We start from the raw sequence: 16,673 nt of genomic DNA, 5'->3' as shown, positions 1-16,673 counted from the left end.
TACTGATGATATGTTTTTGTGAAAAAATCGTTAGACAAGTAACATATAAACATAGTTGCTCCAAAGTATAGCGGATGTTGTCCAGGTCTGTTCTTAATCCTTTTAATATATGTCAGTGACTTTACAGATAATATAAGACATGGAGAATAAGATTTCTTCGACTATGACAATAACATCATAGTCACTGATAAAACACTAGAGCCCTTTTTACACTCTGGCAGAAAATAATGTATTGACATTGAACATAAAGATCTTTTTTTAATTCTAAAATAGTGTCCACCACATACTCACTGACATATTTTAGGTACGCTGACAGCAGCTATTCTTCTGAAGTATAACAATCAGCGTGGCTATGGTGTTCACACATGGCAGGGCCAGAGTTCACCTGTTTAAAGTTTAATTTAACTTATCATAGTGCTGCGCTAGAGTCAGTCCTAGTCAAGGGAAAGGGAAATTTTATCAAAATTCAATGAAGGCGCGGTTGGGCGATGACATCTGGGGCCGCTGGCAGAGTGTGGTTACAGAAGACAGCCAGCAGGCCAGGCAAGGTGAACCCGGCACTCGCGGGTGCGGAGCTGCGACTGCGGTATTGCACACACGATTTGTTTTGTGTGGAGCAACAACGAGGCAAGAAACCGCAGCCTTGCTTTAAGTTATTGTGATGTATGAGGCAGGGCACTAGGCCAGAGCCAGGGGTGGCGATTTGTAAGTGGCTGACGTGTGGGAATTTATCCCTGCCACAGTTCGTGTCCCTCTCTGACACTACGTCAGAAGCGAAGGAAAAATCAGTATAAATAGATAGGCAATTTTAGATTGGGACAGAGTGTGTCAGGTCAGTCGAGCGTCGGGACGGACCTGTGCTGGTCTACGTTTATAGGGGCCAGTCTGGCAGCAATGTTATAAGTATTCAGCATAAACTTGTACTTTGTTTCTGTGTACTAGATCGGGCTATTTCTGCTCTGGGGACACAACAGCGGGGCGGGACGGAACGGCAGCCTGAAACTTGGAGATCGCACGGTCTTCCTGAAAGAGTGCAGTGACCGGTCTGCAGCGGGTCCAGGAAGGGCTCGGTTCCACTCCAGTCTACGGGCTACGTTCGCTTCCCACCTGGTGTACCGGGGTCCGGGCGAGGCGTACACTGCGGGAGGTGCGGCAGCGCTGCAGAATCGCCAGAGATGGCGGCGGCTGTTGCCATTCAGCAAGCGCCACAAGCGGCAAGTTGCGGTACAGCATCCACGAGGGCGCGGGTTCGAGTCCGGTCTTGTCCTGGGAGCAGCGGTGCCCCGAGGGCCACGTGTGACCAGTACATCCACCTTCGTCCCACGGTCGGACAGAGCAGGCCAAATGGGGCGGAGGGCGGCGAGGACCAGGGACTGTAGCAGTCTCTGGAATCAGGGGCAGCTACGCGGCGCAAGACGCAACGCATTGGTGGGCGGCAACTGGAGAGAGCGCGGCATACTAGGAGCTGCTGAGTTGCCTGGACTCGCGGGACAACGCTGCGGGTGACACGCCGACACTACGCTGCACTCATCGAATACTGTAAATTATCTGAATAAAGAAATGCTACCGAATACCGCTGTATCTCTCTGCACTGCCCCTTGACGTTCTTAAACTTGCTCGGCCTCCTGACAAATTACGGCTTGGTGGGTTCCGGCTTCAGCTCGGCCATCTGGAGTCCCGATTCGACCACCGACCCCACAACAGTAGCATTCCTGGCACTCTGAGTTGTGGCGTAGATCACTCCAAACCAGCATCGGCTCGTTAGATAATGGCGAATCTTCAGGATGCTTCAATGAGTGTTATTCTGTTCTTTAGTTGGTCGGGGATAATATCCTAGTGGAAGTCAAATCTGCAAAATTTATGCCGGCACATTTAAGTGTAATAGAATGAGCAGTATCATATGCTATGATTCTTATTTGTTTAACACTAGGACCACCGTGTGGTCAATTTGACCACTTTTTATATTTTAACATGTTATTATTCGGTCAATTTCTAATCTATGCTGTTGTGAGTTACTGATTTTTCATAAATGTTTATGTAGATCATGTAAATAGTCCAATATTTATTTTATCTTCATTAGTTTTCTTTGAATGACCACTTATACTTAAAACCGCCGAGTGCTCACTTTGACCACATTACATGTATATTTGAAAACAGATTATTTAAAGATTGTTGTGCGTCACTAACCCGGATTTATTCTTAGCACTCGTCAAAAATGTACTAGATATGTTGCTTACTGAAGTTTATTCACATTGTTTGAATATAAAAGCTCAACAATGCAATATGTCATTTATTGTTTGCTATTGGGTTTCGCATAAACAAGACTGATTATTTGAGTACTGGTCTCAGAGCAGTAGACATGGCTCAGATGTCACAGCGATACAAACCACGGCCAAGGCCACTTTCAGATGAAGAAATTGTCACACTTTTGTACGAATCGGATACTGAAAATGGTCCTGAAGTTGAGGACCTTGTGGAAGATTCTACAGATGAAGATTACCAACCTGTCGCTAATGTGGAGAGTGACAGCTCCGAGACTGAAGATGAAGGTAATTTACATTCACTTATATTATTATTATTATTATTATTCTTTCTTTTCTCAGACGTTATGTCTGGTCAAAAATAAAAGTGGCGCGGACCTTGATCAAGCGTGACTTCCTTTTAACTGTAACTTTATTATTATTATTATTATTGTTATTATTATCATTGTTACTATATGAATAATGATCACTATTATAATAGAGCTGACACTTCTACTGCTACTTCTGTTACTGCTATTTTATTGTGTGGTATGTTATCTTTATAATGAGTTGTAGCTTTCTAATTGTCTCTTTCTTCACGCAGTTGCTGAACTAGGACCAAGCAGTAATATAAACAATGCTAGAGAAGGACCTACCCTGGCTAAAAAAGAACTGCACCTCCTGTAAGTGGACCAATATGGAATCGTCGTAGTAGAGGAGTACGAAGTGAGGGTTCACTTCCAGAACCTGGCTCAAAACTCCTGTGGAAGGAGGGTTTCACGGAGTGGACTGTAGCAGACTTCGGTCTTACTACTCCAGGTAGGATAAGTCAACAGAATATATTGAAAGAAACACGGGGACCTACTCCACACGCAAAGCGGCACGTCTCAAATGATAATGTTTCGAGTGCCTGGCGCCTTTTAGTTGATCAATCAATGTCGAAAAACATAAAGAAACGCACGGAAGCCGAGGCACAACGGCTTCTTGGAAATGATTCCTGGAGTTTGCATTTAGAACAATTAGATGCATTTGTTGCTTTATTATATGTTTTTGGTCCACTAGGTGCCAGATGTCCTGAAGTATATGAGTTGTGGTCAAAAAAGTGGGGAGCCCCATTTTTCACTGACACAATGAGCAGCAACAGGTTTCGAGAAATTTTGAAATATCTGCATTTTGATGAAAAGAATACACGGTCGAAACGTTTGAAAAGTGCCAAATTTGCACTTATATCAACTACTTGGAACCATTTTATAGAAAACTGTCAGTTGAATTACATACCTGGATGAAATGTCACTGTGGACGAACAACTTTTCCCCAACAGAACCAGGTGTACGTATTTGCAAAATGTGCCGAATGAGCCTGATAAATTCGGAATCAAATTCTGGCTTCTAGAGGATGCAGAAACAAAATATCTTTTTAATGGGTTCCCTTATGTAGGAAAGAACGAACAGAGGGCACCTAATGGGAAACTTCCAGAACAAGAAATAATGAAGTTGGTAGCTCCATATCCCAATAAGGGGCGAAATGTGACTACTGATAATTTTTTCACTACGGTCACACTTGGGGAGAGACTGGAAAAACGGAGAACTAGTCTTGCCGGCACTATCAACCGTGCAAGAAAAGAAATTCCGAACAATATAAAAAAATTAAAACTCCTCGTTATGCGTCTCTTCTCTTGAAAAGGGAAGGTAGTACTCTGTTTACCAAGGGAAAAAGAACAAAAATGTTCTTCTGTATAGCACCAAGCACACAGATGTCGAAGTACAAAATAATTCGAAACACCTTCCCGAAACAGTGAGCTTCTACAATAGCACAAAATTTGCTGTAGATGTCTTGGACCAGATGACGAGGAAATATTCTGTCCGCTCTGGTACTCGTCGATGGCCTGTACACGTATTTCGCAATAACCTTGATTTAGCAGCCATCAATGCATGGATCATTTTCAAGCTAGTGACAGGGATCAAAATAAGTAGGAGGAATTTCATCCTAAATATAGCAGAAGAATTACGAAGAGCCTACATGGAAACCAGAAATCAGAAAAGGATACCAAGGGATGGAAAAGAAAAGGAAGAAGAGGACGATGGTGATGCAGAAAGAGAAGAAGCGGAAATTCCTGCGAAAGTAAGAAAACTATGCCAAACGAGGAAATGCAGAAACAAGACAAATGAAGTGTAAAGTAAATGCAAGAGATATGTTTGTGGGCCGTGTACATATAAATTAATAAAGACAGTAGTTTGTGATGCTTTTAACTAGGATTAGGTGCTATACATGATCATATTTTATGATTGGTCTTTCTCTTAACATATTCATGAGTACTTAGTTCCTCCAGTAAGACTAATTTCTATTAATTTTAAAACTACTGCAATACAATTAGTACGGTTGCAGATAAATCTTGTGAACTATGTTCTTTAATATTAGTAATATTATGTTCCCATTGTTGTTGTAAAATACAATGATACTATTATTAAACGTAATTAAAGTGATACATTGCTATCAAGGTCATTTATATTAACATTAAACACCACAGCATGTACAGTCATGCTCAAAAGTATCCGAACGACCTGAATTGTATTTCGCCTGATTCGCATGCAACCCACATAACGCAGCTGTCTAGCAGGTTTGACTATTGAAAATGGTTCCAACAAGTCACCACTAGAAAACACTACTCTGTATCGCAATAACTCAAGATGTAAAGTAATACTACGATACTACAAATATCAGGGAACACCTTATCACAGGTAAGACTGTCCTTAACGCTTGTAAGCTCACATTTATTACAATAAAGGACATACCTGAAATGTTACCACTCTCATTATTACGTCAGATAGGTAATGCACGTTGTAAGTTCGTCGTATTCATGATTTCCTCTTCAAAGTAACATGCCGTACTTGTTATTTAACACAAAATGACATTTAAAATTTAAGTTATTCACGAGCTACTAGTTGAGAATATGTATGAACTTCAAATGACACGACGAACCGTCTCGTTCTGCATATGCATTCAAACCCAGGTAATGAAGACTAAGATTTCGTGACTGACGGAAACTAACAGTCATTCCTGATTAGGCATACAGAGAGTGATATACCTCGATTTTAGACAGTATCAATTAGCAAATACCAACTTTAAATTACATAACGCAAACATTTTTAACGGACGCGAATTACTACCCAGTACCTATTGTCCCTGTTAACGAACTACGAGAGATGTTAAATATTGCTTCTTAACTAGTAACGTACTTGAAATGCCGTGAGGTAAACCTTTGTGTTGGACAGGGATTCGATCCCAGAACCTAATCGGATAGATATATAAGCACAATCAACTCTGACATATCGGATTAGCTCGGCAGTAACTAGATGTATTAACTGAAATGACGAGACGAAACATTAATTTTTTCCTTCCCAGGGCTCCAACCCGGCACCTATCGCTGTTTCTTGCACCAGCAGCTACATGTGAGCATGTTTGAACTAGAAATAATATGACGAAGACTTCAGTGCTGACTGGGAATAGAGCTCCACACATATCGTCGTTGACTACACACGAAGAGACGTCAGCTACCGAATTTTTCTCCACCAGCAGCTCGGAATAACATCTTGAACTTACAGTGATCTCGCAAATAGTTCTGTGTCTCAGTGGGAGTCAAAAACGTCGAATATCATTAGTGTTGACAACGAATGAAAATACATTAAAAATCTAAATTATTATCCACCAGCAGATAGGTGTTCTCATGCTAGAGCTTGATAATACATAATGAAATTTTTAGTGCCGGGCCAGAATTCGAACCCATTCACGCGCAATATGTGGAGATGTTGAGGAATCTGCAGTTTTGAACAAACAACAAATTACAAAATTTTTAAGGCTTTCGTGGCCACTTGTTGAAAAACTGCCTATTGGCTTCTGTCTCGGGTTCTTCGGCCGACGTTCATCTAATGATTTTTCTGACGTTTCGCCAGCACGAGTGGCTGGCATTGTCAAAGCTTCACCCTCCATTGCCGGGGGTGAACTGGAGGCGAGCTCGCGGCCGCAGACTATATGTACCTGGCGCGCCAACGTCCGAGGGCTTCTCTGCGGTCATTTCCGGTGCGGTTCTCCTCTTGCTACCCTGCGACGGTCGTTCGCTGCAGTACGGGAAGCCAGGATCCGTTTGCCTTAAGGCTTTCCTCTTTCTTGTTGAAACTCTTCGCGTGTTTTTGGATCTCTACAGCTTCTCTGAACAGGCGCGTGTGTTAGTGCTTCTCTACAGCCAGAACTTCCGTGTCGGCGAATTTTATTACGTGGTCGGTCTCATTCAGTGCGTGCTCTGCCACGGCCGATTTCTCCACCTGCCCCAACCTGCAATGTCGCTTATGCTCTTTGATCCTGGTGTTAAAGGATCGTCCAGTCATTCCGACATAAACTTTTCCGCATGTGCAAGGTATACGGTATATTCCTGACATTGCAAGTGGGTCTCTTTTCTCCTTCGCCGATCTAAGACACTCTTTGATCTCCCTTGTCGGTTTGAAAATCGTCTTTACGCCGTGTTTCTGCAATATACGGCCGATTCTGTCCGTCAGTATGGGAATGTATGGCAGAAAGGCCGTACCCGACATTTCTTTTTCTGGTTCCTTACTTCGCCGAGTGTTTGGCTCTGTTACACTTCTAATGTAATTTGTGGAGTACCCATTGCTCCTCAGAACAGTTTCCAGGTGTTGCATTTCTCGTTTGAGGCGTTGAGGCTCACATATTCGTCCTGCTCTCGTTACAAGCGTACTAATCATGCCTCTTTTCTGGCTCGGGTGGTGGTTTGACAGTTTGTGCAGGTATCGGTCCGTGTGTGTCGGTTTTCGATACACGCTGTGTCCCAGGTTTTCGCCGTCCCTTGTGACCAGCACATCTAGAAATGGCAGTTTCTTGTCCTTTTCTACTTCCATGGTAAATGTTATGTTGGCATGGAGGCTGTTCAAGTGTCTCAGGAGTCACCGAGCTGTTCTTCACCATGGCTCCACACCACGAAAGTATCATCGACGTACCTGTACCACACCTTAGGTTTGCAAGTCGCCCAGTCCAGTGTCTGTGCTTCGAATTGTTCCAAGAAGAAGTTGGCCACCACTGGACTGAGAGGACTACCCATGGCGACGCCTTCCAGCTGTTCGTAGAAATCGCCATTCCACGTGAAATAGCTCGTGGTGAGACATGCATGGAAGAGCTTTTTGATGTCTTGCGGGAACATGGAACCGATGTGCTCCAGAGCGTCGCTGAGTGGCACTTTCGTAAATAACGAAACAACATCAAAACTGACCAGGATGTCGTTTGGTGCGGGTTTCAGTTTCCTCAGCTTCTTAATGAAATGTCCTGAGTCCTTAATGTATGTGTCGGTCTTTCCCACGTGTGGCTGGAGCAGAGAGGCCAAATGTTTCGCCAGTTTATAAGTTGGTGAGCCAGGAGCGCCAACGATCGGTCTCAGTGGAACGTTGTTCTTATGGATCTTGGGTAATCCATACAGCCGAGGTGGTAGGGCTTCTGTGTTGCGCAGGTTTCTCTGTATGTCCGCCGGCAGAGAAGACGCCTTGATTAATCGATTCGTATTCCGAGTGATACGCTGCGTCGGTACTGCGCTTGGTTTTCGGTACGTCGTCGGACCTAATAGGTCTCGGATCTTTTACTCATAATCTTCGGTCTTCATTACGACGGTCGCATTCCCCTTATCGGCAGGCAGTACCAATATATCTCAACGCCGACAGGTTACTGGTGATAGAGTTTCTACATGTCGCCACTCCAGACTTTATTGTGGCTCAATCTAACGTAGACTTGGTAGAGAAGGAATATAATTCTTAATGTGAATTTCAGACCACAATGCCATTATATCTTCTTCACTTGGTGTAGCCAGAATAGAGTGGAATCTGTCTCTCCCTATCTAAAACCATTGACCGAAGCTGAATCGGACCCACACGATAGATATATGAACCTATCATCATCCCAACAGACCTCCAAATCCGCTTCTCTGTGGTTTATATTTCTATCTAACGCCGTTGTGCCACACTGGCTTAGACATCTGACACACAGGCTCCCTGTATCAATTTGCAGCATGTTCAGTAAATTCATTTACTTGGTTGACCGAATCACCTTGAACTAGCTGCCTCGGCTACACAGTGCATACATTCAACTTTATTTTGTAATGACCAAAAGAATATCACGTAACTGCCACCCACACAGAACTGCCAACAGTGTAGGATGCAGAAATTTAAATAGGAAGTGTTCCTTTCCACTTCAGCTACTAATTGCGCTATCTGTTTCTTGAAAACGTCGTGCAGTGCAAAAGAAAAGGTATAACTGTTTGTCTCCCATAAGTATTCACCTGGCCATATGAATTATCCCACAGTGTTGTGGAATGCGGAAGTTCTGGAGGAATTGTTCTTGACCTCTGGAGGTGTTGTAACTGCGTATCAGATAGTAGCTTAACGGTAAGTATCGCGCGCGGTAGATAAGACGTAGCGAGTTCGAGTAGACTCACTGCTATATTTTTTAAAACGCAATTCTGCTGTCAGCTAAAGTTATTAATCTAATAGAACTTGTAACATAATTCCCTTCACTTCTCAACCCAAAATAGTCGCATGTGCGGAAAGGGCTAACTTCAGCGACATTTTCTTCTTTTCAGGTTTAATAGACAATCAGGCAGCAGATGCATCTCGAAACCTTTGTATTATGTATGGGTAGAGCGCATCATGCCAAATTACGTCCAAAAAGTATTTTCTACATTAGCTTGTCGTCTGGTAGTGGCATTTTATTCTTCTTCAAACCTCGGTTGACAGCTTCAACTCAGAACAAGTTTTCTACGTGCATGTAATCAATAAACCGCATGTGCATTTTCAGACTGTTATAGATAACATCAGATAATTCGCATATAGCGTTGATGATTAATTTCTCTCTCATGTTTCCAACACTAAAGGAAAAAATTACGAAAATTGTGAGCTGTATCATAAGAAATGTAATAAAACTAGCCACAATAACCTTACGACGAAAGTCTGTTGTAATAAAACTGAGTATCTGTACACAAGCGTGCCTCTATCGACACGAATTGGTAAAATTCTACTGACTTAGATTTGGATAAGGTCTGTGTTTAATTGGTATGCTGTGTCATACTCAAGAGGTATGCAAATGTGGCATTTCATAAATAAAGATATGTATTCCTAGAAATCCAAAATTTGCTTGTCAGCAGCGGAACGAGGCGTTACCTGTTGTGCAGCATTGTAAGTTTTTCACCGTTCCACTATGAGCTGAAAGTATTTTTTTGCGATTTCCTGATCGATGTTTGATCAGACTGTTTGTAGCTTTCACAGAAGGGATAAAAACGCTGTACTCAGTGAGATTGGAACTGCGAACCATAACAGGCGTTATTTTACTGGTACAGGTCAGCACGTTACCACAGAGCTGGCGAAGAAAAATGTGATTGTGTTTCCTCTTACGAGAACAATAGTGGCTAGAACTCGTAAACCGCTATTTGAAGGACGATATTAGTTGTGATTTCCACGTGCAACGACTTTCTTGGGCTGAAAACCGTAAATTTACAGTCTTTTGTTACACCCCAAGCGATAATAACTCGGATTATTCAGTGGAAATGACAGGTAAAATCAAGTGAACTTTGAGGCTTAATTCCGTGCACACCAGGAAGTAACTCGTCGATCACAGAGTTGCCAAACATATATTGCCTTGTTGCCAAATCTTAGTTACAATACCAGCAGGATGTGATCCTACAGCGGGCTGGGAAGTGACCATAGCTGGTGTCTCCAAGTCGCGGCTGCTACGGCCTGGAATACGTAATGCGTCTGATTCGCATTTCTGTAACTAGGTTTAGGGACTGGAGCGTAGTTACTAATAATACTCAAATCTAAATGCAAACTAAGCATCATAAATCAGGAACTCTCATAGTTGTTTTTATATTTCATTTGTAAGTGTACTCAAAACTAAGAAACTCATTCACAGACGTTTTCGTGCCTCGCCGATAGTCAAATGTGTGTGTGTGTGTGTGTGTGTGTGTGTGTGTGTGTGTGTGTGTGAGTGTGTGTGACACACAGAGAGAGAGAGAAAGTTAAAAATCAAAAAGAATGAGAGAGAGAGTAAAAAATTGTAAAGAAATTTAATCATGGCATGTAAAGAAATCTTTCTTGAAAATGACACGTTCCACATCATTACGAAATATCGTATTCATGATCTATGAAACAAGTATTAATCTAGTGTAATCTAATCTAGTCATATCATATTGATGAGTAGCCATGGAGAGTCATGAATTACCGAATTTTTGCCAACACCAGTAACCAAATCTAAACTTGAAATTTAAAAGTCGACAATTTATATCATAAACCGGGACTTCTGTCAAGATCCTTTCGTCCCTGTTAATTAACCACGAAAGATGTCTGATATAACTCTATTCTGGAGTAACAAAGTGTGCATGCATTTAAAGGTGATGTGCATGATGTTAAGTTCTGTGACGGAGATATGAACCCACACGGTTCTTTCCCCATCTACGAAATCTTTTTCATGTTAATATCAAACATCAGCAATTACTCATAGATTACATTAAACCTAATGTACCTACGAATACGTTACTTGATAACAAAAACGCGCTACTTTTCTTCATTTTCTTGCGCCTAGATATGGCTATCGAGTACTGCCAAAGCAAAAGGCAAGAGATCTTACTGCCTTCCGATACACGTCGCTGGCAGTTCTTCCATATGATTTGGTCGACATGACCTGTTTCAAGTTGTGCATGACAGACAATGTTTTAGAAAATCAACTGTTTTCCTTTGCAATAAACAGAAAGATTTTCATTCTAAGCTATCCAAGTATAAAATTTTCGCAATATTAGTTCAAATTTAATATTCGCTTCTATGATGTAGGAAAGTATTTCACAGCTGCAAAACTCGCATCCGACTTATTGACCATACACTTAGTCGCTGACCGCAAATTCTAGCTCAGTGTGACACCAGATTAAGTAACCTAATGTAGCGATGACTGTTTGCCAGTGCTCTTTCTCACCGGAAAATACACAGTTCACTCATTTGGCTCCATAAGTACACTGTAACAGTAATTTCTGTGTGTATGCAATGCATACTCATTGTAGAATTTAGTGGTGCTCTCTCTTCCACTTCTGTATACAATATGCCTGACCTAAACGGGTGCTTTATCATTACAGGCCCTGGGCAGTGCAACATGATACTGACAACAGTAATGTGCTTATACTGACAACCTGATTGTTCGTTTTACCTTATTTTGTAATCATTTAAATAAAACACTTCCATACATAGCTACACTCCATACAAATACTTTCAGAAACGTCTTTCTGATATTTAAACCTATACTCGATGTTAACAAATATTTCGTCTTCAGAAATGCTTTCCTTGCCATTGCTATTCTACATTTTATATCCTCTCTACTTCGACCATCATCAGTTATTTTGCTCCCCAAATAGCAAAACTCCTTTACTACTTTAAGTGTCTCATTTCCTAATCTAATTCCCTCAGCATCACCCGACTTAATTCGACTACATTCCATTATCCTCGTTTTGCTTTTGTTGATGTTCATCTTATATCCTCCTATCAAGACACTGTCCATTTCGTTCAACTGCTCTTCCAAGTTCTTTGCTGTCTCTGACAGAATTACAATGTCATCGGCGAACCTCAAAGCTTTTATTTCTTCTCCATGGATTTTAATACCTACTCCGAACTTTTCTTTTGTTTCTTTTATTGCTTGCTCATTATACAGATTGAATAACGTCAGGGATAAGCTACAACCCTGTCTCTCTCCCTTCTCAACCACTGCTTCCCTTTCATACCCCTCGACTCTTATAACTGCCATCTGCTTTCTGTACAAATTGTAAATAGCCTTTCGCTCCCTGTATTTTACTCCTGCCACCTTCAGAATTTGAAAGAGAGTATTCCAATCAACATTGTAAAAAGCTTTCTCTAAGTCTATAAATGGTAGAAACATTGCCGTAGCTGAAGGAATTTAGTTTCGTCTTAAATCGTTTCAAGCAGCAACGTTCATTGATATTTCAAATAGGAAAGAGCTCATTATCCAGGTACGAAGGTTGCAAATGAAACTTCCCACAGTTTGTGTCAGGTTGATCTTTTCGTCTGATAGCACTGCGTAAGTATTTTGTCTATGAGGTATCACAAGTAGTGTTCCTGTAGCGGTGGGAATCATTGGTTGAAAACGAGTTTAACGCCAGTGGGTACAGTACTGCTAAATATTCAAAATGGTTATCAATCTAAGTCTGAGTTTATCCGAAAACTGAGGCGAATTTATTATATTGAAGCTAGACTGTGTATCCTTCTTCGTTGAGTGGGCATTGGAAGGCGTTTACACACACGTATACAATACTATGAATACTTCGAACGCTATAGTTAACGTTGCTCTCATAAACTACTTTTGTTTTTTTAGTTCTACTGGGTCTTCAGCGTGCAATATGTGTTGTCGATACAGTCTTAGAGCAAACAATTGATCGCCGTATCGTTCGCGTAAAGTGGGCAATGCAATCGTGCTCCTCTCAGAATCCTATGTCCGGCAATATGCTCGAACTGGCAAGATTGTAGACTGCGGCACTTCCCAGAGGAAGTCTTGTTTTCAGTCTTAGTACATTATTCTTTACTACGACCGTAGTCATGAGGTAAAACGCGAGACTAGCTAATACGACGTCTAGTAACTAAAAACACACGTCGACAAAGTTTTTATCGCCCCTTTCCTCTCGGTGCTGAAGATATGAGTGTAATTCATGCGAATCTAATAGAGTACACTTTCTGTCACACTAATAATAATAGCTTGGTCCAACAATGTTTTAGCGAAAGATTTCTTTGCCGAACATTTACCTCTGAACACCGTATGCGTCTGAGTTTTCTGGGACCCGTTTACTGCCTACCGGCGGGGGCTGAGGCACTGCATTGTCTCGCCTTCTGCCGACAACGTCTGCTCCACTCCGCACTCTCGACCATGTAAAATGCTTTAATGTTGTTGAATGGTGACCCATAAAATCTGTCTACTATTTGTGTTTCACTCTTGATAGCAAAGGAGGCACAAAACCGTTTTCACTTGATGATTATTTTATTACACCAGAATGCAATACATCAATGTGGCACAGAATTAATTTCATTGTTTCTGATCCAGTGCACTACAATTAAAGCGTCACATTCTGTTCTTTTTCCTTTTATTGGAGGTTCTTCAAATAATTTATTATTGTCGTGGATTCATATGTGTTAGTCAAGGTACAGAGAGTAAATGCAACATAATTTGTTTGGTTTCTTTCTTTGATTCTCTATGGTAAATGGATGCAAAAGATTGTGTCAATACCTATCAGAACCTGCTCTACAGCTACTCAGGCAAATTTCTTATTTTGAGGTCTATACCTTAATTAATGGAGAAGTGAACGCTGCTCACAAGTGATATTTAAAATATTGAATTGGATTTAAGGCGACAAAATGGCCCATATTTGAAGCTACCCAGAGAAAAAGTAAGTTGCTAGAGCCGCTGTTAGCAAATATCCGCAGGGAGTTCCTTATTGCTACTGTGGAAATTTAGCATAGAGGCCCTATAGTAATCAAGAGGTTCATTTCATTCATACTTATCACCCTGGCATGTGAGTCTTAAGTGAAGAACAATATTGAAATTGGTATCGCTGATGTTCGATTCGAATTTCTTCAGAGACGCTGGTATTGCGAAGCAGCTTGGCAGTCAGAAAGCCAAGATCTAACTGTGTCGAGCTACCAAGAGGATTTGATGTACAAAGGTTTTCTTCCGATTTCGATATAGAATTTTTTCTGGAAATTCGCAGCTCCATAAAATATATCAGAAAAAAAAGCTCGCACATGCTGGCCCCTACCACTGTTAGAACTGACGAATGATTGAGCCGTTATGACACGCGACACGGGCGGTACCACCGGGTTACGAACACACTGCTGACTGTACGCCACTCTCATCATGATATTGGTCGCTCAGCCTCATAACGCATCGTGAAAGATAATAAAAGTTGTCATTTATGTGAAGAATAGCATTTGTTTAGGCAAAAAATTGAATTTTCTGTCTCAGTGTCTTAGTTTACATGAGAATTATATAGCACGAGTCATTCAAATGTAAAGGGAATATCAAGTGAATTTAGAGAGTCAATTCAGTACCATACGCGGAAGTGATTGAACTGTCACAGTGTTGCCTAATGTTTGTGACGATGATGCCAATTCTCAGCTGTGCTAGGAACAGCTCTGTAGCGGTATGCGAGGAGAATCCCGTGCTCGTGTCACAGGTGGATATGGAGAGGAGGCGCGGGGTTTGGTTAATATGCAGCGTTTTCTCCTACCAGTTGTGTCAAACATTCAGGTGTATAATCTTCCATCACGATTACAGTTCCCTACAAAATATATACGAATAAAACACTTCCTTTGTTACTTTGTGACAAAAGATTATTTCAGCACAATAAAAAGTCTGTGGAAATCACTTATGCCCACCTGTCACAAAAGTAAGATAACAAACACTTTGCACCTCGAAATCGATTGCACCTATGTGCAGTCTTGTGACGTTTAAATAAATCGTCTTAACGGCACTAAATCGTGGTTTGTGAATCATTTACCGGCCGTACTCTACCGCATTTCACTGGTTGGAAGGCAAAAAGCTTACTGACAAAATTCACAGAAGTAAAAGGGAGACGAAATGTCTCCCACTGGAAGGTTATGTTGTTTTATTTAAATGATTACAAAATCAGGTAAAACGAACAGTCAGGTTGTCAGTATAAGCACATTACTGTTGTCAGTATCATGTTGCACTGCCCAGGGCCTGTAATGATAAAGCACCCGTTTAGGTCAGGCATATTGTATACAGAAGTGGAAGAGAGAGCACCACTAAATTCTACAATGAGTATACATTGCATACACACAGAAATTACTGTTACAGTGTACTTATGGAGCCAAATGAGTGAACTGTGTATTTTCCGACGAGAAAGAGCACTGGCAAACAGTCTTCGCTACATTAGGTTACTTAATCTGATGTCGCTCTGAGCTAGAATTTGCGGTCAGCGACTAAGTGTAAGGTCAATGAGTCGATTGCGGGTTTTGAAACTGTGAAATACTTTCCTAGATTATAGAAGCGAATATTAAATTTGAAGTAATATTGCGAAAATTTTGTACTTGGATAGCTTAGAATGAAAATCTTTCTGTTTATTGCAAAGGAAAACAGTTGATTTTCTAAAACATTGTCTGTCATGCACAACTTGAAACAGGTCATGTCGACCAAATCATATGGAAGAACTGCCAGCGACGTGTATCGGAAGGCAGTAAGTTCTCTTGCCTTTTGCTTTGGCAGTACTCGATAGCCATTTCCAGGCGCAAGTAAATGAAGAAAGGCAGAGCGTTTTTGTAATCAAGTAGCGTCTTCATCAATTGCTTTAGTTTTAATGTAATCCACGAGTATTTACTGATGTTTGATATTAACATGATAAGGATTCCGTAGACAGGGATAGAACCTGTTCTTGGGAAACTACTTCTATAATGACCAAAAGGCATCAAATGGTCTTCAAGTACAGTGTTCCATCAGCGGTATGAAGAAAATGATAGTAATAATGACCGTAATAATCGAATTATCCGGTAACTTCACACTTCCCAGTGGATTTTCTCGAACTAAGAAATTTGCATAATTTGTGAAAATTTCAAAATGGCTTCACGTCGAGCCTATGACGCCTATAAGGGTCTTTACATCCTGCTGACATGAGAATAGCATAATCTTCGCTTCAGAAGCTTGTTTCTACTTAACCATTTAATATACTCGCTTTTTTTTCACCGTGACTAATTTTGTAGCCTAAGCACATCATCTGTTACAGCACACTCCTGGGGCTGGGAAATGTGGCCACAATGGTCTGGCGGAACGAGCTATCACAGGTGCAATTCGTGGGTTCAGGCATTTACTTTTAAGAGGCACAAACAGATTTACTTTACCCCTGGTAACTTCAATAGAAGGACGTTATAATCCAGAATCCGCATTAAACATCACGTTCCTTCATTACCAACTGGGCAGAGCTTGTTTTCGTTGGGAAATGACATAGCGGAAGTCATGGTAAAGTTACTTACATTAGAAAATTTTATTTTATTTGATGAACCGATAGCCATTTAAAGGAACAGGGCTCTTACTTTACATGTACTTGAATGAAATAGAGACGTTGAAAAATTTGGTGCTGGACTGTGATTCGAATTCGTATCTCCTCTTTCGAGGATCTGAATTTCTCGGAACAGTATAGTTCAATCATTTCATTCCTTTTCTCAAGACTGCAATCTTCTCTAGGTCTCCTCCAAAGGCGAGTATGTGGGTTCGAATCCTGATACAGTACAAAAATATTCGTAATTTCATTTCAAGCCCTATCACGTGCACACCCGCCTGTTAGTGAAAATTAACGTGAAATATTAATTTCTGTTCATGTGCTGCCAACAA

This window comes from Schistocerca cancellata, chromosome 4 (genome assembly GCF_023864275.1).
Source record: "Schistocerca cancellata isolate TAMUIC-IGC-003103 chromosome 4, iqSchCanc2.1, whole genome shotgun sequence".
Taxonomy (NCBI): Eukaryota; Metazoa; Arthropoda; class Insecta; order Orthoptera; family Acrididae; genus Schistocerca; species Schistocerca cancellata.
Note: the sequence above shows the minus strand (reverse complement) of the source record.